General features: G+C 37.8%; 1 protein-coding gene across 3 annotated transcripts in view; it reads right to left on the minus strand.

Annotated features, from left to right (window-relative positions):
* The window catches only part of ZFHX4 (zinc finger homeobox 4), a 152,696-nt gene that overhangs the window by 98,941 nt on the left and 28,286 nt on the right, over positions 1-25,469 (minus strand). The window lies entirely within an intron of this gene.

Here is a 25,469-nt window from a genome sequence, read left to right on the forward strand (position 1 = left end):
TAATTCTGATGAAATCATACTGCTCTAATCAACTGCCTATCAAATGTCGGTGCAAATTACACTAACAAAAATAATTATTAGGACAGGTTGGAGGAATAAAATTTTCCATATACTCCATCTGCATAAGGAATGCCTGTGTGGGAATTACTTTTACTGAACAACAAATTACAATTACTAAACTAAATGAACCATCTGCCTTTTTTTGTTTGTTTTCACAGTCTCACTGGTACAGGGTGCACTGTCAGCTTAATTGCCATTCAAAATGGCAGACTGACCTATTGCCAGGCTTACACGTCCACAACATTTTAACTGAAAAGCTGTAGCAGATGTTTTTAATTTTAGGAAAAGGACAAGTATATTTTATAAATACATTCAAAATATTAAAGGCAAGTGTTTAAATAATAATAAGAAGAAGAATAATAAGGTACATGCCTATTTCAGATGGGAGTTTGTATGACTAAATAGCCTTAAGCCCCAAATTAGCACATGAAGTATTCATGGACAATACTAATAGAAATAAGTCTGGATGTACTTTATTAATAATTTTATTCAAATAAATGTTCTATCTCTAGTCTCTAATAAGTGACCACCTTTTTTAAAAGGGGCATACATGAGGAATTGCAATAATGACATCTATTAATAAAATTTCACCAAGCGTTTTTAAAGTGCTTATTTGGATATGTTGTCTAGTATCTGCCTTTAAAAAAAAGAATCAAAAAAAGGAAAAACAGTCTTATTAGCATGTCCCATATTAGCTGAGCTTTCCTTGCTGAGTTTTTGGAGACCATGATAGTGTGTAACGGTTGGAAGACTGAATCTCACTACAGTCACTGAGGAAAAAGAGAATCTGATCTGGACAGGCACTTAAAAAAGAAACTCCACTTAATACTGCTGTATGACACAAAAGGGATGGTTGAGGAGACTTTTTATTTCCTTATATTACTATCTAGTGGCTACATCAGCCATATGTTCTAAAAGCCTGGCTCATTGCTTATTAGTAAAAAGTTAAAAAATATTTCTGAAATGGAACCTTTTCTGTTGAAGGGGCTGAACTGCAAGCCTTAGAGACAAAAGCTTCCTCTTTGCCTGAACTACTACAATCCTTCAAGCTAAAACTAGAAATGCTTCTGCTGCAGGTTAAAAAAAAAATAAAAAGAGAAAAAAGGAAAAAAACCCACACAACACCTAAAACAATTAAAAAAAACCCACCCCAAATTAAAACTCTATCACTATCCAGTGAATCTTCATTTCTCTCTGAGACTGTCCTCAAATTCTACTGTGTTATTTCAGGTTTTAATCCTGGTTCAAAAGACAGTTGTAAAAAGAAGAAACTACAAAAGGCTCCAGTTTGGTTTTGAACAGCTTTGGTCCAGATCTTAGGGAATGTGATCAATAAAAGTAAATACTATTTTTACATTCTCTTTTTAATGTTATTTACTTGTTTATTTTTAATTTATTCTAAGCTAAAGTATAGGACAAAAATAAGTGACTAGGAGAATGGAGATCTCACAATTATATTAAATCATTTAATGAGCCATATATACGGATTGATGCAAAAACAAATCGACTTCTATTTTCAGATCTCCATAAAGCTAGATAAGTGTAGGTGGCTTAAAATCATTCCTGGTTTAGGTCAATGTTATTTATCATTGTCCATACTAGGAGCTACTGTACATTGCTTCAGAATAACAGATTTAGCTGGTCTGCATGCCAGTGCCCACTCACATACCCATGTCTGACTTGGGGATTAAAATAATCCTTATTCCCCTCCCTCTTCTACACACCTCTGGCTAAGACTAGAAATAACAAAGAAAAAACTGATTCTTCTACAAGGATATTTGACTTTAAAAGGTACATTACAGTACTCACATTACAATGTTATTACAATTAACATTTACAGTTAGCTAACTTGTAATACCAGCATAACTAACTAAAGTTCTTTGCAGAGATATATGAGGAAGATATGATTAAAACCCATTAAATGTTAGTTCATTCACTGAGCAGCATTAATAAAACTGTTTCATTCTCATCTTTACTTTGCAGTAGTTTCTCTTGCTATTTGGACTTTATTCAAAGAAGCTGTTATTTGGAAGCCTTTGACTGGCTTCCACATGAGTTCACCTTTTAGGGTCTGGATAGCTTTGTTTGGGCCAATGTTTTTTGCTCTGTAGTTCTTATCATTACAGCCTGGCTGCCTGGAAAAATTTCGCCTCAATTTTCCCTTTGAGATCCTTCCTCAAATAATCAGTGTGTTTTCTTCCTTTCTACCAGAAGAAGCTTTCCTGTTCTTTTGGGTCAAGCAATATTTTTCCCTCTTACACTTCTTCAAGGCCCACTGACATCCTAAAGTCTGGGAATTCTCCAGTACATTATTAACACTCTGCAGGAAAAGTGAAAAATATCACGCTTAACAATATGCCCCTCCCTAAAAAAGATTGATCCTGCTATTGTAATTCAAATCTGCTCTCCCACACTCAGCCTGCATTACAGAAACCAGTAGTGCTTCCCAGGCAGAGAGTCCAAGAACATGTTCTGCATCTCCCAGCTCAGCATTGGGACAAATCCGTGCAGTGAACCATCTTACTTCCACTTCCCCCATCTGCTTTCAGACCTGGTTTCCATACACAGATTGGCTGCCCAAGACTGAAGATCTGTCATGGCAAGGCCCAGAGAGCAATCCAAACATAACCTTGGTAGGTGTAGATTGTTTATTCTGATAATAATGTCCACAACAGTGGAGTTTTTCTTCCTAGTCATTGCTCAGAGTGGAGTGTACCAAAATTAATAACAGCTACCACAACATGTTACTGTGATGCCAACAAAACTGCAGTGAAAAGCAGCAACCTGAGTCAAGCCCTATCTCACATAGTCCCATGTGGATTCTGCAGAAACCAGCTATCACAGGAGCCAGGCAGCAGATGCTCTGTCCTGTTTCAAGAGGAAGAATAAAATTGTGCTTCCTAAACACATGGAGAGATGCTGTGTGGTGCTGAATCACAACTGCTCTTAGAATGATCTATAAAGTGTTTCCAGTAGTCATCTGAGTTTAAAAAACACATTCAAATTCTGTACCTTTACATGCTGTACTTAGGATACCAAATTGTCTACAGAGTAATGCTGATGAATTATTACTCAAATGTGAAAACACAAGTCCACGGGCCTATGAATGCTCATCTGAAGTGAAACTTTATGTCATGTTCTTTGAGAAGTAAATTAATTATTGTCAAACGGCCCTTTATGCCTATTGTTTGTATTTCCAAATTAAATGAAACACTAATTATGACACAGACACTCCTCTCCCATGCTGAGTGATAAGTTGACAAAGAAAAATGAAAAGGAACCCAGACATGCAGATTCAGTTGTTTACCTTGCCTTAGCAAGACTAAAATTGCCAATAGAAAGGCATCTTATTTACATTTGAAACACTCAGTTCTTGTGTTCATTTTTGAAGTCTAATGCTGTCCTCTGAGAACAAACAATCACTGAGGTAGGCAGAGAGATGGAAATGCAGGATTAACACTATGAATCATACCCTTGGCCCAACTATTCTGACATGCTGTCTGTGCAAGTAGTGAATATCAGATTCACAGAAAAGCAGGGTACAAACAGAAGCCCTTAGAGAGCTTAAATGAGTGTTCAGTGTGACAAGGGATCCTTGCCTGACCCTGGAAGACAGTCTGTTTATATCCTGACTTTAACAATAATAATAGAGAACCAAACATTCTTGTATCTTTTTGTTTTAACTCACATAATCAGAAACATCATTAATGTTCATCCCCTTATCCATCTTAAAAATCCTGATAAACTGTTCATCCGGATAACCCCTCAGTGCAGTAGTGAATTTCACAGGCTGATTATTTACTGCAGAAAACAAGAGTAGCTCTGAGTTTCACTGGAAGCCACCTCCCTCTCCCACTACAGTGTCAAGCAAAGGGAGCACATGGCCGGGTTTCACACTCTCCTTCATCGTTTTATACACAGCCCTAAGCCATACTACCTTGTGCTATGATCCCTTCAGATCTCACAGGCTAAAGCAGGGTCAGTACTTGGAGGAGAGATCTCCAAGGAAAACACCAGTGCTACAAAAAAGAGTTTTGGTAATTCATTGATGGTGCTCTCAGTCTAAATTAGTAATGAGTCAGTGCTCTACCTTGGTGTTTAACAGCACCAACTTGTTAGGAAATGTTTTCTTTTGGTTGAAACAAAGAACAGATTTCATAACTGCTTGTACTTAATAAAGTTATTAAGTACATGGCACACTTTTTTCAAGGGAGGAAGAGTGTTAAGACAAATGTCTTGGCCAAATTTCAACTTGTAATTATGTTTTGCCTACCTACAGGCAATTCCCTGCGCAGTTTCACTTGAACACAGTTTTTCTTTTTTTCACCTGCCTTGAAAATACTTGCAGCGCAATGCTGCTGCACACAGTTAAACATGAGCTTCCTTCCAGCCTACCAGTATGTACATGAAGATGGCCCTATACGCACTTAGGCTAACACACAATGGAGGAGCACTGAATTTAATTAACATTGTTAAAACATTTTGAAAGCCTCTGAATAAAGGATTTACAGAAGTGTAAAGTACTACCATGGTTCCTACATTCTATTTATTTAGACTTAATAAGATTCCCTTCTCACACACACACACACAAAAGCCATCTTTTTGCTTTACCAAGTTAAAGCACATTAATGAATAGTACTGATATTCAAGCCATCAAAATTTCGTTTTGCCTAAGAACGAGCTCTCCCACCATGGGCACCCTTTACTCTCTTTATCCTGTAAGAATCTGAAAGACAAGTGCACTTTACTATGTGGTGTAACAATAGGAAATTACAAACTTTGATCAAGAAAGTGAGAAAGCAGACTCTGCATTTGCCAACCGCTCTGAAGAAAACAGGCTTCCAGCATCTTTGAAATTAAGCCTAGGGCACTGATAGCTGATTGAATTATATATGTGAAGAGAGGTTTTCAGCTAGAATCAGGGTCCGACTCACGTTAAGTCTTTATAGGTTGAAAAAGAGTAAAACTGCAACTAGAAACAAGCTGTGAGAGTTGGAATAGATCCGGGACAGCAGCTGCGAAATACTTGCTGTCAGAAGCACAGGCTAAGGGACAGACAGCAATATTCCTGGCAGCTCAAATCTCCTGAAAGTTCACAGGTTTACCTCTCTTTTCTCATGAAATCTGAAGGTGGCAAAGAACTTAGTGGGCCGCTAAGTTCTGCATTTAGAATTAAAGCATCAGAAGGAGAGATGGAAAATAACTGGTTATCTTCGTCTTAAATTCCTGAATCAGTTCCTTCCATGCCCCACCTCTTGGCTGCTTGTTTCCCGTGAATTTCTACAAACTAAATCTGTTGACCTAAGCAAGGAATTTGTTTCAGAAACAGCTATGTTTAAATGTATACTGCAGAATATCTAAGGAAACCACATTCTTAATGTGTAAACTGAGCATTCTCAAAACAGCCAGTTTCTAATGGTACATTTGCAATCAATCAGGGAACAGAAATATACCATGTTTCAAACCAGAACTAATCAACAAGGCACAAAACTTCAAATGTATTAAATATTGCAAATCACTGTAAGTTCAGCAGCAGCAGCAGGACTGAACAGTTTTTTGGAAGATATTTCTAAAACAAAAGAAATTGAGAGAAGCTGATTTGAAAGAGAAACATCCATCTGTTTAGCACTCAGCCATGTGTAAATGATCAAGGCATGCTTATCACTTCTCGGGTTACCTCAGTAGCCAAATGTAGAATCCAGCAAGGTTTACTTGCTACCCAATGCTGCCTTGGCCATTTCTACCAAATGTTGAATCCCACCAGCATGACCTTAGTTTGCAACATGGCTAGTATATCCAAACCCTAGCCTGACAAGAGTCAAACAATTGATTTCACCATTCAGGTCTGATGAAATAGTTGTGCAGATGAAAATCATCTGCATCTTGGAGACACCCCTATCTCAAGCACAGATGGTTTCCCCATAATGGCCTTGGGCATATGTTGATCAAGAAGGGTGACAGACTAGAACTCAGCAATACTCCACATGGGAGCACACGAGTGCACCCACTGGGCTGACGAAAAACCACCCCAAACTACCCCCAGTCCCAAGTCCTCCTACAAAAAAAGAATGGAATCACCCAAGAGTAACTTCATTTATTGCTCTCATGGCCTTCAGCTATTCAATACCACTTTATCATCAAGTGTATCAAGAGTATCAGACAGATCTACAGTAAAAGGCATGCCTTTAAAATTGTCTAAAGGGTAAAGAAGTGCCCTGATGCCTGTGCCATCAAGTGCAGCTAGTAGCACTGATCCTGCCTATCACCTTGACTTTAAATATAACAATTCTGCATGCAGGTATATTGAAGAGACAGTAGTTTCACTAACTGATGCTTGAATGTTCATATTCAGTCAGTCCTAATTTAACTCTTCTGCCAAGAAAGTGAGAGTAGGTTAAAGTTCCCAAGTCAAACTCTCCACGTTTTTTTCATTGTAATTGACTTCAAATATTCTAAAACATACATATATTCATTTCAATAATTAATACAATTAGTTGTGTACATGAATATTTAATGACCCTTTCCACTAAAGGTTGAACAGTTTAAGGGAACGCTAATAGAAAGCGATCATTTGTTATGATTTTATTGGTGGGTTTTAGGATCCTGAAAATGAAAGACAGAAAAGATCTGTTCCTTATTGCTAGTACAGAGTTATTCCCTACAGTGAGTTGGCCAGATTAAACATCAGCATTTAAATAGAAGTCCCTAATTCAAAAGAGTAGTTTAAATCTGGAGTGATTACAATGCTTTTGCCTGCCAGCTGTCTAGAAGTCCATCAGAAATGGTCTGGCATTCTCACTCTTTTTTTTGATTGGGGCATAAGTCATCAAAAGTCACTCTTGCCCTTATCGGGATCGTTGCTATCAGCAGAAAAGCTGGGAAATGATAGCTCAGGTACCAGTATCCCTCCTTTTTACCCTAGGCCCGCACTTGCATTCAAGTCATTATACTGGGAGATTTTACACTGGTGCTCTGTAGTCAGCAGATATCAGTTGTCTGCCCTTTCAGTGCAATCTTGACAACTTAAATTCATTAAAATAATTTTTAAAAATCATGCATAAATTAAGACTGACCTGTTTAAAGATACTGTTGAACTGCAAAAGATTTCTGAACATTAGAATTAAAAGAAACTCTGAGGATTTATACTGCAGTGGCTAAATTCATTTCAGTGTGAATTTTACATTTTGATCACTAAGTAAAAATGAATTCTTTAAAATGTATTAATATGTTTTTATATGTATCTACCATTTATCATTATTTATAGCAGCATAATCCAGTCAAGTTCCCAAAGGGTTAATGCAACTACATGAAGTGAAATGCATGAGCATAATCCTAAGCAAGTGAGTTGAAGTTCTATCAGGTCTATTTCATAGCATCAGGGATTACTGCTAGCAGTCTAATCCTACTGAGCCTAAGGGAGGTACGTTGTATTGTATTTGAAATCCTGGCCAGGAAAGAACGGAAGGTTAAATGGGTGCCTTGCTCTGTAATCAAATATCACAGGCACTACTTATCTATTCAATGAACAACTAACGTAGAAAATCAATTAGGAAACAAATGGCTTCTTCTTTTGATTTTTTTTTTTTTTTTACCTAACAAAAAAGAGAGAGTGAAGAGTAAATGGTTTTATGATATATGTTTAACAAAACTATATCATACTATCCACTATAAAATAATTCTTCACATAGACTGGCAAACATTAACTAGAAGGTACAAAATACCTAATAGCAACTGCTGGTGTTTTAATGCTATTTCTTTTAAGTATTAGGGCTATTTTCAAGAGTAGTGTGTGTTCAAACACCAGCAGCTGAGCATCTTCTCAACACATAAAGCAGCACACAGACAAACAATGCATACAAAAATATTAACTGGCTGCAGATAATTGGGCTGTTCTCAAATGAAATCACAAATACACATCCGGTTGTTTGTAACTGAACATCTTAAATTATGTATCAGTTGTGAAGAGCATTTCTTCAGCTGTGCATCATCTTTTGTTCACTTCGTTAAAATCCCAGGAGTACTGAAAAAGGCTGAAGCTCCTGCTGGTCTTTGTTCCCAGCAGGGAGAAGTCCCTTTTGGTGGTCTTGAGGTTATCACCCTACCCGCTCCCCCCCATACCTGTCAGTGTGAATAGACTTCACAGTCTGTGCACACAGACAAACAGCCTGACCTGGCCAGCTAGCTTGACCCCTAGGCAGGAAGAAGATCACATCTGGTTATTAATATTGGGACATTAAAAAAAATAATCTTCAAGGCACTCAGAGAAGCAGGCTGGCAATTATACAGTATGCACTGGATGTCAGTCAGGGAGCATGTTAGCCTGATACTATGGCCGAGAATGCTAAAACGTTCATTTTGCTCCAATGAGGGGTTTCATATACAGTCTCCCTCTATATCTCTGAAAGCTGGTAAGAGAAGTTAGACCAAAGCACTTACATCTTCAGCTTATCTGTTCTAACACTTCCCAACGTTTAGTCTGTTTTACACAGTTTTATAATGTAAAACGTTTGTAGCTGAAAACTGATGTAACTAGGAAAAAAAAAAAGCCATGATTTTACAGTAGAGGAACAAACCCTCTCAATATTATAGTTGTGCTAAACATGCCCCCATTACAGTCTCTGAATATTTTACCAGTATCCAAACTTTAGTTCATTGATTCTAGACATCTGCACATTAGATGGTTTAATCACACTTAGTTTATATGATTAGCTAAAACGTAGAGAAACACATTTGTGCATGCTTGTGACATATATTATATGCACATGCACATACACAAAGCTTCATATAGCATAGATTTAACAGTGTCGTGTGAAATCTTAGTGCCACCAAAATAAATGGAAAATTTACCTTTTGCTTGAGTTGGGTCAAATCTTAACCCTTAAAAAACAACAGTTCAGAGTCTCACTGGGATATGTGCTGAGAATATCAAACCCCTGGTCTGACACATTTATATAGCCAGATAATTATTTCTATTTGCCCCACTGGTTATGCCTAAAACAGAACAAAATACCATAGACTGGAGCTTTTACATGCTGCATTTTGCTGGCATCCCAGCCCTATTGGTGCCACATGGAACATTTTGGATTGCCTATGCAAACCCAGTAGAGGTCCAGCATCCAGCAAAGAATGCTCTGAATGCCACCCAAGGCACACTTCTATGCCTGTCATATGGAAGGTAGAGGAACACGGTTTTCAGAGAAGTCTCAAGTCAGTCCTAGAAGATGGTGTCAACATAATCTCTGTGCTTGAAACAAGATCTAGAATTGTCTCCGAAGGTAGTTGTTATTAATGTTCCCATCCCAGATGATAGTTTAAATTTTCTGTCAATAGTTCGGTTTTGCTGCAAACCACCATCGAGCCTTTTTCCTTGCTTCCTTTCAAATGGAAAAATATTCCTTTCAAATTACATTGGGCCAACACCCAGGATGGGCCTTCTACCAATGATGTGCTAATCTTCTGATCTGTGAATCTGAAAAAGGAGTTTTATAGCACTGGAGATGGGAAGTTTCCAGCTTTCCAACAGAATGCTAGCACTTGTTTCTAGCTCTGATAGGCCTTGAGATGTCAGACCTTCAAACTGAAACACCATTATGTATGGAAAAGCTATTATAGGGAAAATGTAAGACGTTTCTAAAATATATTAGTCACAAAGTCACAGTGGTGCTTTTCCCCCTAGTATTAGTGGATCTTGGCTTTGTACATGCAGCCATATGAAAAAAAAAGTATTGATACAGTTAAAGAGCACTCTATGGATTTCTAACATATTTTTCCTAATGCAAAATATGCAGGAGGTGCAAAAAGCATTATAGTTTCCTGTGGGATGGTCAGCATACCTTTTTCTGTCTTTATTACTTAAAACAACACAGCCAAATCAAGCTCAAGAAAATAAAACCTTTATCCCACTCATCCCAAATAATTAGAAATGCATGCTTGATAATGTACGCAAACACTCACATATGTATACACAAGAGAACGTGGGAAAGATTACTGTCAGAAAAAAGAAAAAATATAAAGGAGTTTGGGGCTTGGCAAGAATGAAATCAGTCTAAATGCTGCAGAAATGATACCGTTCCAGGTGTGGATGGCACTGTGAAAATAGACACATAGAAATGTTGGTACAGCAGGAAGAAGAATGTGGCAAGGTAGGTGGTAAAAGCTGGCCGTATGTGTGCGCAACTGAGGTTGCAGAGAGTAAACCACGAGGCAAGGATGACACTGCACAGTCCTGAGGGAGCTGGCGCTTCAGAGTGAAATTCCAAGCTTGAGGCAAGAGAGGAAATGTTTCTGACAGGTGGGGCCTTTCAGGGTGGAGGCTTTCTGGTTTTAAATAGTAGCTGCTTGAAAAATGCTCACAAATGTGGAATAATTTAGGAGGAGAAACAGGCTATGGATAAGGTGACCTAGTGTGTATGCTCACAAACTATGTCATGCTTATCAATAGCCAGTAACTTGTTTTGATCTGTAAAAAATATCTGAGAGGTGTATTTCATTCTGACAACACATACACTGCAGAAAAGAGGGAAGCTGTTTCAGTCAGAGAGAAAACACTTCTAAATTCAAATCCTCTCCTCTTTTTCACACCCCCTTTGCGAAGCAGCCTCTCTGACTTTTCCTTTGTAACTAGCCTTTGTCTCTAGAGCACCAGAAACAAACGGAAAAAACCTCGAAATAAACTTCGGTAGAAAACCAGAAACAGTAACCATCAATTTCAGCAAGAAATTACCCAAATAACAGAACTTTTTGAACTGGATAATTTCTCACAGTAGTGACAAACCACAGCAGTCAAACCACAGGAGAGCCATGTCCCAGACAATTGACAGAGTTAAGGAACACTGTCATTTTGGAAAACTCCTGGGCCAACTCTATTCTTGGAGTAACACTACTGAGATCAGCAGTACTACAACAAAAATGGATTTGGCCCACGTTCTTCCTGTCTCTTTCCTTTCATCACCATTTTAATAGGAAACAAACACATTTTTTCATGCTTCAAACAAATTCTATGGAGGATAAAAAAAAAAATCACACAACCAGTAAAAACTCAGTATTTCACCTGCATCTTTGCAAATGTTTAGGCTTTTGTTTAATAGTGTGACCTACCTTGTACTAAAGAAAACACCTCATGGACTCTGCTTATGCCATTGGCATCTGAATATATTATTTTTGTGGCAAATTGAGGAAATAACCCTCACCAAAACCTAAAAACTAGGTGAAAAGTTGGGGATGGGGTATGTGAATGAGAGCCTGGTATATGTTTTCGCAACTAAAAAGAGCGTGCTTGGAAAGAACTGTGGTAGTTCATCAAGCCCAGAGCACACTGACACAGCCCAGCCAGGCTCCCTGCAAGTGAAGCACATGAGGAATGAAACCTACCTGAGCAACGGATCAAAATACCACGCTGCAGCCAGGCCTTAGAGTTTGTGACAGCAGCTGCTGCCTTTCTGTCCCAGATAAAAAGGTTTCTGCAGTCACCAGCAACCCGCTGAGCCAGGTCTATGTGGGAGCTCCCCAGGGCTCCCTGCACAGGGGGGATTTCGCTCTCATCACAGACACACTTACATGTGCTTCAGCTACTGCCCTTCCCGTTCTTTCTCCTGACACATCCTCAGTGTGGTGTGCGGTGGGAAGGACACAGCACACACAGCTGGCGCTCTGCCAGCCGGGGACTCCCTGATGTGAGCGAAGCAACCATGCCCTCCCCCACGGCAGGGAACTTGCATCCAATCTCCAACTTCTTTTGCTCCATTAATGGCGGAAAGGGAGCTGAGCCAAGGTTAGAGAGGGCTGCCCTGTGACTATGTGTTTGTCATATGTTTCCTTACTTCCAGTTTACTCCAACAACTAATACCCTCTTTAAGAGTTTCAAACAGCTGTAAACTATTCTAAGATGCAAACTGCTGGAGATGTGAGAACCATTTAGAAGTATTTCATTTTACAGGGGTATAGGAAATTAATAATAATAATAATAATAATAATAAAAACCCCTAACAGTTATGTACCTTGACTTTCCAGAAAGAGGGAGGGGGGAAAATCTAAAGCATTTGAAGCCTAATTTGGAGAAAAGACATTCAGTGAGCTACAGCCAAAATAAATGCATATTAACGCTCCTATTTTGCTTTAACTAATTAGCACTATTACAGGGTTCAGCAGTGACATTTCAACAGTAATTGATCCTCTGATGTAATTTTTGTGTATTTCAAACTAGCCAATACATCCAGCCAAGAGGGCTGTACAAGGACAGAGGCTGGCAGTGAACACAGAGGAGCTTGTCACCACCTGAGCGTGACCTTGGAGCCTGGGATGCTAAACACACGCAATTAGCAGGAGCTGCTAGCACTCAGCACTTCTGCAAATCAGACACCTAATCCCTCCACTTTTAGCACTTCCTTCTCCACTGACAGGTAGCTCAGCTAATTTAAATTCAGGTGGTGATTGCCCCAAACTGATGTTTGTATATACTCACACAGGGAATCAGGAACTTCCTGGCTTGCTCTGAAATTAATATTTCATTTCAAATTTTGTGCTGACTTGCTGGGATGGGCATTTGGCATCATATTTTCAGATTACTTCACACTACATACAGGGTAACTTAGTTGCTATATATTTCTTTCTCTTCTAAACCTTAATGTGAAAAGTTTTAATGTCAGGCAGCACGAAGGCCAGAACAATCCAAAAGTCAACTCAGCCTCCACAGTATGAGTTCAACCACAACAGGCATCCTATCTGTATTTCATGGTGTACCTTAATAACAATCAATAATGCATTAAAGTTAACACTGAACAGTATAAAAAAAGCACACTACAAAGAGTTATGCCTCAGCTTTGCAATCCACATGCAGAAAAAACATCTTATGTTTTCCACCAGCAAATGAATATCTGGGGTAAATATTTGCAGATAGATGGCTTGCTAGCTATTTCTGTTCTTCAGGCTCAACAAATAAGTAACTGCCTATGGGTATTTGCACCCCAAGTCACAATGTATAGCAACAAACGTGTGAAAGCAACAAGAGGCAGCTCTCTGAAGAGACAGGCAAAGTAATAGGGACGTAAGCCGGATGCTTCATTCCTTCACTCTCCTAATACAAGGGGGAAACTAACTCTTTTATGGGGTAATTCAGAACTGGAGTTTTTCCCTCTTGGCTGACTAAGCAGGAAGGGGCCTAACCACTTAATATAGGCACCTAACACAGAGGCAAAAAAAGTCACGGATTAGAAACTGACAGAGACAGAAAACAAGTTAGAGGAACTAACAGCCCATTTAACAGAAAAAAAGTTACCTCTGAGTCTTCTAACATCAAACTAGGACTGATCTTGCAGAGGTGTAAATGAATTCATGCCAGTCAAGACCAGCCAAAGAACCCTAAGGAATGCCAGTGAAGTCTAAAGCTAGATGGGCATGCAGGTAAAGTTCAGTATGGACAAATGATTCCAAGAAGGTATATATAAGAAGGAATAATTTGAAACAATAAAACATGTTACTGGTGTCTAAGTTAAATGTAACTGCTCTAGGACACTTGGGCATCAGTATGAAGAGGGGCATGGGAAGAGACATGAGATGAAAAGCAATGAATTTCCAGCACAGAACGCGATAAGGTTTGTTTAAAGCAGATTACATTTTTGGATGCGCTAGGCATGGGACGGTAAGATCATATAGCTCCACTGAGAACAGTGTGTTCAGTTTTGAAATATCTGTGTATTTCAAGAAAAATTTAGCAGGGGTTGAAGGAGTTCAGAGATCAGTGACGGGATTAGCAGAAATGAGGAAAAAATTCCACTAAAACCAACACCGAATAGATTGAAATCTTTTGCTGTACGAAGAGTTTAAATAAAAAGAAGACAGGATAGAAAGATCAAAAAATAATCATAAAGATTATTAGGAAGACATAAAGATTATATAGAAACATCATAAAGCAAGTAAGAACACATGATCTTTCTTGTTCTGTTACCGGATGAATAAACAAACAAAATTTTAATAACTTAAATGAATGACAGAGCTTTTTAAAAGATGAAAAATTATATTTGTATGCAGATTAAATTAACCTTTAGAACTCCTTCCTACTGCAAGTGATTGAGCCAAGAGTTCAGTTTATAAACTCATTTGATGTTCGCTTAAAACTAAGGCCACGCAAAACCACTTCTGAGCAAAAAAAACCCCACCCGATATTGAATTTGTAAGTTAATATGAATTATTAGTCTCTGTTAAGTACAGAGGACATACAAGAAGAAAAATAATTTTCCTATATGGGCAGCATTATTCCATATTTGCCCATGAAAGATTTTTTTTTGCTCTGCTTTGAGAAGCAATTGTTGTTAGCCAGTCTGGACCAGGAAATTAGATAAGGTGGACTAATGGTATAATTTGCTGTGATAGGACAATGATTGCATACTTGGCCTACTAATGTATTGTTGCTTCTAAAATAGCATCCTCTTCTGTTATGGGCAGCCACTGCAAGAGGTGTACTTGACTAACTTTATTTGCAATGGAGTACTTTTCATTAGGACAGGTTGGAAAGACATCTCATGCTTAAGTGACTCGGAAACAGCTCCAAAGAAGAAAGGAAGATTTTTTACACCCAGACAAAATCTTGATAATTTCAGCCCTAAAAGTATCTTTAAGAAAATTATGAATAATTGGGAGAAGGAAATTAGAAAGTAATGGAAATCCAACCTTTACTGCAGCAGACACTAACATATATGGACTTTTGTACTGTATTATAGCAGGTGACAGTAGCAGCCTGTGGTATGTATAGACACACATAGTTTTAAATTCTGTTTATGCTCTTGGGAAGTGTACACTTTTATAAGCACACACATCTGCCTTTTTGCTTCCCCCCACTGCACCCCCTGTGCAAGAAACCCAGTCTCCAACAACTGCAACTTCCTCCCTAACACTAGTGTTGGATAATATCTGGCACCCCAAGTTCTCACATGCATGAACAACTTCAGACTCCATTTCTCACTCATTCCTCCCAGTAACAGACACCCTATTAAGCACATGTACGGATAAATATAGGCAGAGAGAAAGACAAATAGATATTTCTTCACATTAAGTGGTATGCTTAATTACATTTCTATAAGGTCCATTTAGACTGCCAAACATACTAGAGCCAACCTCATATTCACCTCTGCACAGTTAGAGACACATTTTTTTTTTTCCCAAGACCATGCTCTGTGTCCTAGTCCAGGCAGTATTGAGCTCACCTTCTAAATCTATTAGGACAAACAACTACTAGAAGTAAAGGAGAGACATTTGTTTAGTTTCGTTGTGAACACGTGAGGCACAAAGCCTTTGTATCTGCAGAGCACAAAAGCTGAGCGAATTGGGATACAGGCTTGAACTCTGTAACATGAGATTTCAGAGTTCTCATTTTATTGATTATCAGCTCAATTCTCTTCCTTATCACAAAAAATATTACAAACACAACTCTTCAAAACCAGCATAGCTCTTGTCCTTCGTATACCCAGAAATGCTTTAGGTAAACCTTATCTGTTTGATACTTTTGAGGTAGTCAAGGCCACAGGATTTGAATTGTTCACTAGAGAACTCCTGAAGGAAAAGAAACAGCCTAGAAAGGCTTCTGGATCCAGATACTATATGGATAATATGTTGAGTCACAGTTGCTCCCACAAACATATTTTTGTTCTTCAGGAAATGAAATGAAAACATTCAGAGACTACAAAGTATCTAACTGAGAAAGAATTTTGTTTTTCTCCTGTCAGGAGTCCCAATGACCAGTTTCAAAGATTTTTATCCCTTGAGTTCTATAAATCAAAGAAATTCAAGTATCATGAAGATATCAGTGAATACAGTGGATATAGGAACAAGGAGACAGAGCACATTAACAGCATATCCAATTCATCATCACATATGAGACCATCTTAGCAAGTCAAAAACTAACAAATGATATCCACAACTTAGGTACAACATTTGTTTCTGAGATGCATCTGCAACACGGTTAGTCCCAGGGACCATTACAGTAGTGCTTTCAAATCTGCCCAATGACTATAGGTCATAAGTTTGGTAAAATTAGTCTTAAACTATTTTTTGTGGCCTGTGATCTTTGTCATCTGAGAGCTGACTTCAGAAGATCCTGCTCTAATATATCCCAGTAGGATCCTGACTTTGTCCTGGGTCAAAGCTTTTGAGTCACAGAAGTTCCTGGACAAATGACATAAGGTTTTCAGAAACACTTGCAGATTGGCCTTGTTTTTTCCACCAGCTTCATTCTTCCTAATTTCCAGTCATTCATTCGCTGTGTACATGTCTGCAAATGTCAAACGGTGTTTCCAAAATAGTAACATCTAGATACTAAAAGCTGCCTCATTTCAGTAGTAAAGTGGGCCTTTTTCCATGCTCTCATCGCTAGCAGACACAAACAGCAAGAACACCAAGATCTTCCTAAGATTTTGTTTTATTGTTCTAGCTGTAAAAATATCAAGCTTCTGGTCATTCACAAAGTGTTTATTCAATTAGAAAATTTTAGTATTTTTGCCTCTATCTACTTTCCAGAGAGCAAGTCTTTGTCTAGGTTACATAGAAAATAGGAACATTGTTCTTTGAATGGAATGAAGCTGCATCAGGGGAAGTTCAGATTGGACATTAGGAAAAGGTTCTTCACTGAGAGGATGGTCAGTTTCTGGAACAAGCTCCCCAGGGAGGTGGTCATGGCAGCAAGCCTGTCAGAGTTCAAGGAGTGCTCTTAGTCATACAGTTTCATTTTTGGTAGTCCTGTGAGGAGCACAGAGTATGACTCAATGATCCTTATGGGTCCCTTCTAACCCTAGATATTCTGATTCTGTGATTCTGTGAATAAGAAGTGCCCTTCCTTCTCTTTTGCTGTTAGAATAGAGAGTTCTGAAATTAGCGTAAGGATAACATCAGTCATACCTGGTCTGATACTTGAGCCAGTTGCAATTTTTATTTAGAATTTCCCATGGAAAACATCTTCCTTCTTAATAAAGAAGTTTGAAAATGACTGACCTCCCCCACTTCCCCAGACAAGGACTGCTACAGGCCCAGTCACTAATTTAGGATGTCAATGGAGAAATTCCGTACATGTTAAACAACTTTAGAATGAGATGATATAGACCATTGGAAGTGGATGCTAAAGTTCTGGTAAAAAGAGTTTCCTCTGTAAGCCTTTGTTTTAAACAGGGTCATCACAATAGGATTGCTCTTGAACCTTCTCTGAACAAGGCTAACCTATTCTTCTATAAAAAGTTTGGGCACAAACCATCCTTGAACAGCAGATTCTGTGCTGCCTTTATGGGTAGAGGTGGCTCTATGGTTTTAAATAGAAAAAAAAGACTTTTTTTTATTAGGAACTCGTGGTCAAATATTGACTCTTGGAATAAGATTAGTATATTACCATTCATGGCTTTCATTAGCAATATGTAGTTTCTCTTTGAGCATATAAGCAAGGAGTATTGTTTGTGCTCTTCTTACATGACAAAAGCTTGCTATTTTTTTTCTGTTTTGCCACTGCTACTGCAAGAGGATGCCCAAGGCATGGGAATCTCTACACTTCATCATTCTAGGACTACTTTTGCTCAATTTTTGTTTCCTTCAATGCCCTCTATCTTTAAAAGCTAAAGATTATCTTAATGCCTTCCCTCCCACAGGGAGAGTAGCACATACAGTTTCCCCCGAGGCTATGGTGCACAATACTCTGTATCTGACTGCTGCAGAACTGTGGGGCTGGCACCTTTTGACAGACTAAGGGGTCATTTCCATGACATCATTCTTCATGGCTATCCACAAAGCAAAGGTCTTGAGGTTCATAGCAAAACTTAACTTTCCATATGTATCATCATAAGGATGTATGATCATCGTTCTACACTATCTGCCTGTACTAAGTCCACCAGCCTAACCGATAGAGCACCAGGATCAAAAAATGGCACAAGCTACCACTTGTAATTTATGGTTTATTAACATAAAAACCCTATCCACATTTAGTGTAATTACTACCTATTTCTTGTTGTACTGTATTGTATTTTGCTCACAAACATACACATGGAAGTTTATCCAATAAAATTTGTCTCCTGCATTGTGCCCAGTTCTCACTGAAACGAACAAAATTGATATTACTCTGTATTTCACATCAGCCTCTTCACTATCCTTCCTTACAAAATCTGACTGGGGCATTGCTTCAGTGGTACCTCAAAGGAGAAAAAAAAATGCAGAAAATGAATTTGTCTATCTAGCAAGATAAGCACATATATAGCCAATACAGTCTCAAGAGCGGTGTATCAAACACCTCAAAGCTCAGACCCCTACATAAGAGGTCTCTAAGATTTTATTCCCATCAACCCTCCTATAATTTCCCAACTCTAGTATTTGGTCTGGATGGACTGACAAATGCAGAGACCAAGGGAAAGTTTCTCCTGAAACACTTAGCAAAAGAAATAGCAAAGCTGAAGTACACATATTGATGTCAAAATATAACTTTGCCATCGTTAGTGGTGGTCTTAACAGTCCTGGGGTAATGACTGGACTTGATGATCTTAAAGGTCTTTTCTAACCTAGTTGATTATATGATTCTATGTCCAAGTCTTTTTTCCTTTTAGTGCTCATTCTTAAATACATGGAAGAGATAGTGGAGAAAAAAAAACAAACGCCTGGGAGAGTCTGGTAAACTGTAATTAGAATTTTAGACCAGACATTTGTAGTGAGTTGTGTAATATCAGATAAAAATCTCCTAAAGGTAACAAGAAAATCTATGTTGCAAGGTTGGGAGAAAGTGGCTGCAAATCCATAGCTGCAATCTATTTATGCACGTATACACATGCACTCATATTGACATAATACTCTTACATACACTATACACTGCATCTCTACTTTGAATCTCAGTCAGAAGTAATTACATATTTCTCTTAACGTCAGAATGAAAGAACTCCAGGCACAAAGAACAGCTGTTATACAGCCATTTTGTGTGTTGAATGTACTGAATAAATGAGGCTGATCCTCTTTATGCTGCTTTTGCTCTCCTCCTTGCTCTCTTTTCTTGCTCTGCAAGAGAAGCTACAAGCTTAGACTCCACTGGGCAGGGGGCACATTGCAATCCATGTCCAAATAGCCTGCTACAGTCACCTTTCAAAAAGTAGCTTTATACATCCTCACCCAGGACAGTATGCAGGCTAGGGTCCTGGACAACATTTCAGCAAAATAACAAAAAGATTCTCTAATCTAGGACTTGAGAGTACCTTTCTGCTTTAGCAGTGTACCATAAGCTGAATACAATGTGTGCTATTTTTCACAAGGACAGTTATGTAGGACTGAGGACTAAATGACATCTGGATATTAAATTAAATATACATGAAATATATGTGAAAATTATTTAACTACTATTATAGTTCAAATTTAAAATAAAAAAGAATAGGTTTGAAATTGTTATTCTGCCAGCCCACAACTTGTTTGGGGTTTCTTATAATAAACGTACTTGCCTATAGTATTTAAGTACATACAGTAGGCATGTATGTTATGTACAGCTATGTACTGTTGACTATATAATATTGTTTGAATATTCGTTTCTCTTTATACATGTAAAGCACAACAGCATAATCTGAATTACAGTAACTACAACTTACAGTGGAAATTAAATTTCGTAAAACATTTTAAACCTTAAATGAACACAAATCTGAAGGTACTATAAAAATTGAAATATCCTCTATAGTGTGGTTTATGTTTAGCAACAAATTAGAATAACTTTCATTTATCACTGAAAACAGCTTTCTTCACCTAAACAAACAAGAAGAATAAAATTAAGCAAAATATGCTTTGGCTCCTCAGATGTGCAGACATATTCCAATTTCCTTTCTACAATGATTTCTATGCAAATCAATGCTGCACAATCTCCTGACCTCTTTTACCATCATACTGGGACAATGACAGTTCAATAATTGGACTGGCACATATCTAGGATATTTGATTTTAAATTAAAAAGTTAGTGCGGGACAATTGAGATGAAAAGAATGTGACTTTCTGTTAATTCCAAACTGATCAAGTATCAACATTTCATGCCAAACAGAGTAAAGCAAAAAAGTCATTGGGGCCAGTAGTCCATTCACCCCCATATGCATATACTTCACACCCCCCACCTCAGTTGTTAATTCCTAACAACGATGCTTTCATCCAGAACAAGGATAATGAGAAAAACCCAAGCAGTGTTCCTTGGGGAACCGTTACACTGCTAAAAGTTACCTAAGGACTAAATCCCACTTGCGCCTTCTGTACGTGATAAAGATGAGCAAAGCATTCAATATCCCTGGCCGATTTAAAATCCAAATATGCAAACAGCATTATGGAATCCAGACAGACTATTCTGCTTTGCTGATGACAGATGCAGAAAAAAGCTGGTCTAATTAAGCTTTTGACTTTGAACCAGCAGAGAAGTGGACACCTCGCTTTAAAAAACCGGTGCATAACCCCAGCTGAAGAGCAGATGCTGCACGGTATTTGCATTTCCTGCAGAGGATGCTACCTAGCAGGACCAATCAGCTGACCGTGAAAATTCTTGGCCCTAAGTGACCCAAGGACAGACTATAAATCCATCCTATAAAATATAGTGAAAGCCCCATTTGTTCTTCCACCCTTTCAATATGTGATGTTATACATTTGTCATTATCTCATTTTATTGGGCTCTTTAGAAAGCTGTTTATGATCATTTGTGGACAAAACAAAGGCTCATTGTAAACTTTTTTTTAAATAGGTTGGAAGGTCAATATGAAACAAAGCGCACCAGTTTCATGACTGCTACATGCAAGCTATGCTTATGTGTGTAATATTACAATGCATTTCAGCAAAGGGATAGAGTCCTAGCTAATTACAAAGCTAACATATAATAGTATTGCATTAGCAGCCCAAGAAATTCCTATTGAATTGCATACATCTGAAAATAGAAAGACGTGCTTGTGCTGAAACTTAATTATCTTGGCAAAAACTGTGAGGGCCAGATTCTCAAAAGACATAAACACAAAAATCTGCTTTACACTCCTGAGGATCTAATTCTTTATTAATTCAGATAACCTCCATCAGAAAAAACTTACCATTTGGATTTACTAATTTGCCATATTATTTATGGTATCTACAGCTACGTAATGCAATTACTATTCAGTTTGTGAGTAGGAAAAAGAATACTGCTGATCTACAAATACTAGGTTTGAAAGAGACAATCAGCATGCTCTGCCAGGTTAAAAATGTTAATGCTGTTGCATTCCATCCTAGGCAGAGAAGACAAGTCTTTTTCAAGGACAATTCTGACTGAAATTCTTTCTTATGGGTTCAAAGTAAAATATTATGGTAGAAAATGAATACAGCTTTGTTTGTTTCTTCAGTCATCGTTAGCAATAGACATAAGGGTATTCTGTATTTCAGCCCATATGGAAAGATCATCAACACTTTCTGCTTCTGGGTCCTTTGCCAAAATACCATATCCCACATGTCTTTTACCTTAAAACATGAAAGAAAAGGTGTTGTTCTGGTCAAGTAAAGAAATAATTTTTACTAGCATACGTCTAATGTTAAAGCTGCCTAACTCCTGCCAAAGACATTAAAACACCATCTGCAAAACAGATTTTCATTAAATTGATCAGTTTAAAGTTAAGCAGCTAGGCAGATGATGCTTTTGAGTTAACCTTTAACCTTCTTAAACTGAAATCAGGTCACTCCTTTTGAGTAATATCTTTGCTGTTTGAGAACATGAGAAGTAAAGTGATCTATCCAGATTGAACTGACAGTCATAGCATTAATAGTGTTATGGGTCAATATTTTGTCAATAAAGGGAAAACGAAGGTAGTTTTCACACAGATGAGTATTAGTCTACTAACTGGTGCCTGTCACTTTCCCTGAGCTCCCAAATAGTTGCATATATGACATAAACTGCAGTAAATATCCAATACAAGCCTATTAAAGCTAATAACATTTTTTATAGACTAACTTCAAATATTTATTTGTGATTAGAAATTGCTCATGTTTTTCAGTTACTTGGTTAACTAAAACTTCTCCTCAGCCACTCCAGTTTACTTTGCAAAAAGGCTACCCTCTATTTATTTATTAAAAGTATTTAGAAACTATTTTATGAGCACAGAACATGATATATGCAGTTCCCTGAATCAAAAGCTATTTGACTAAGCTATAAAATGCCTTTCTTAAGAGTAGTTCCAGCTATATATACTTTATATCCACAGAGATAGATCACTGCCCTGCCTCACCTTCTCAAACCTGCAGCAGTTGAACGCTTCCTCCTGCAGAATGGAAATGCACTCTGTTGCTATAGAGGCTTTCTCTGTTTACTTGTGGAGTCATTGAATGCTTCTTGATGGATGCTGCCAAGGACTCGCAACTTTGCTAATATCAAGCTCCACAATTCCAAATGTATGTCTTTGGGAAATTCATTTAGGGCAAGCTGAGTTCACTCAGGGTAAGGCCGTCTTTGTTCTGGTTCCTAGCAGCTGCATTACCAACACCATTTGAATACTGCACTTCTGTAAGGAGCAATCAGGTCATTTCTTTTTAAATAACTTAGAAAACAGCTAAAGGTTTCACTTTTCCATATTTAGAATCTAACTTTAAAAGTGACATTTCAGTACTGCCTAAAATTATACAGCTTCAGAAGGGAAGCTCTGATGTTCATGGTAGCTTTAAAAGTTGTGATTATGAAAAGACATCCTTTTATTCCACCAATAGTTAAGCACAGGAAGAGAATCAAGCTGTTACAGCAACATTTATAAAAAGAAAATTCACAAAACAATAACATTTGAATAAATATAACGACTAAAAAAAAATGTTTGAGATGCTTGACAAAGAAAAGGGACAAAGTCACAGATTCATTTTCTGTGCCTTCAGATGGTTTTAGTATTAAAGTTTTTATTGTCAAACCATATTCACAGCACCTTAATTTTAAAAGAGTTGGAGGAGCTGCTTGAATATAAACACAATTCATGAATATTCGATATCACTCCCAAGGCATATATCTATTATTCATACAAATTAATGTTCTTTTTTTCCTTAGGTGCTCTAAAAGTTTATCTGATGTAACAAGAGAAAAAAAGTTTACAACTCTCTTGGTGTCAACAGCTTCACCAGGACCTGACAAAACTATCAAGTCTGCTAGGAGATAACGTCACAGACTTCCAAAATCTCATTTATTTCCACCATGAGGCCTGAATCTACATACATAATTAGAAATAAAGTTTTCTAGGTGTGTCTAGGTGACACACAAAGGCACTGCATTCTATTATAAAGCACACACACATCTAGAACATTTTGGGGTTTGGGGACACATGTAGTATCACCAACCCCAAATCTTAAAAAATAATAATACTAATACTCCAATTGATCTGCTAAAGAAGTCATTCCTCTCCTTCGAATTATCCTTAAAATGAGATTATATAAAAGCACTGTGTGCACTTGTACATGCTATCTGCTTCTCGAGAGTTGTTAAGCCTATCAGCGTTCAGAGTTCCAAACATCTCTAAGAAGTCATGAGGGACAGAAACTTTTCTAAAGCTGAGATACTCACTAGCAATTCTAGGGAAAAGTCTTTAAAAATACATGAGGAGACTTGCAACCCTGTGGTTACCAGCAGTAAACTTTCAGTTGTCCTTCTGTAGCACGTGAAGTTTAGAGGGTGTTTAAGAGCATATGCATTCCTTCTCCACTGGGATGTCTTTCACTGATTCAGGGAATGAACTTAAAAGATTAGCAATAGTCATTTGCTATGTATGATAGCTGCATCACACAGGTGTTACTGAATTGTTTGATGTAACAACTCAGGATCTGGCAAAGAAGCAGGTTCAGCAGCAGGACATTTTGGTGATAAGGGCTAAGAGCTGAGACTCGTTCCCTTGCTACGCTATATCAAATATTTTGTAGGACATGCTACAAACTCAAACATATTTGATGAAGATTTCTCTAGAGATTCAGCTGAGTGAGTGAAGAGGCAGCACTGTTTTGAGAAGATAGTTTGTACCCTGCAACTCGATAGCTATGCCTATAGCTTTACTTAAAAAATAAGCAGATGGTATCTTATTTTCAACAGTGTCTAAAGCTTTGGCAGTGAAGCCACCTGAAAACAGCCCTTTGCCTTCCCCTCTCCCAGTCTATCATTCCTATCTGTGATATGGTTTGCAGCAGCATATCTCTGAATGGTGGCATTATACAACAGGTTATGGAAATAATCCAGGTTAACACTCAAAAGAAGAGCTGGGAACCAACTATCTTTAACTTAGATAATTTAAAAAACCTGACTCAGAGTATGGCTCCACAATCAGTGTAAGTGGAAGCAGCAAGGAACTGCTTCACAGATGACAAGGAACAGGTACTTCTGAGGGCAGTTTTGCTGCTGAGGGAGGCTAACTCTGTCACTAGACTCTAGACTCTTAGCTCTTCTGGCACGTTTCAAAACAGGACTTTGGTTCTTTAAAAAGAAAAACACAAAACAAAGAAAAAACAACAAGCAAGCACAAAAAGCCCCACCCCCCCTTAGAGTTAAGGAAAAATACAATTTATATAAAACACAGGATTAAATTAGCAAAGCAGCCAGCACTGTGGGATGATATAATAGACCAAATCTCGTGTTACTGCCAGTTTTGTCCGTAGCGGATCCACCAAGGTCACAACTATCAGGTTATAGAATGAAAATCCATGTTACTGGCTGTGCACCCTGTGTTAGCTCAGAACTACCATTTGAACGTGGTTGAACACCAGCAAAATGTTATTTCTTGCTTAAACTAGAGGTCTGCTGAAGCTTTTCTGTATTTGTTCTGTATGTACACATCTTCAACATGATTAGAAAACCAGCATAGTTGCCGTAATCAGCAGATGACTCCTGATAGTTTAGTTATCACAGATTTCTAGTATAAATCAATAGATAACACTTGCAAAATGGATTTTCTAATCATATTTAGAGCTTGTTACAGTGACTAATGGTTTGCAATATTTCCTGAATTTTTATATCCCCCTAGACAAAAGAAGTTTTTAATAAGTTACAAGTTATTCATCTTGGAAATGAATGTGTTATATTTTGTAAGTGAACCAAGACAATTAAGACAATCCAGTAAACACACTGCAGAAAATATGTTACCCCATAATTAGGGTTTGGAAAAAGTCATGACAAGTTGTGTAATAAATGGTATTCATCACTCCCACATATTCATTATATCCACATAGTTTTTTTCAGTAAAGATAAAAATATAGTTGCCATTCCACTAACATATTTGTCTACACCACACCCTTTCATGTTTGTGAAAAATCATTACTAGCCTGAAAAAGAAGGGCAGACAAAAGGATGACAGTGCTTACTATTGAATACCATTGACAATAAAGTGGCATACTGCATGTGCTTACTGAAAATACCAGTATAAAATAACTTGGCTGTGATAGATTACAGTTGCAGATACATATGCCAGAAAGAG

This window comes from Strigops habroptila, chromosome 1 (genome assembly GCF_004027225.2).
Source record: "Strigops habroptila isolate Jane chromosome 1, bStrHab1.2.pri, whole genome shotgun sequence".
Lineage (NCBI taxonomy): Eukaryota > Metazoa > Chordata > Aves > Psittaciformes > Psittacidae > Strigops > Strigops habroptila.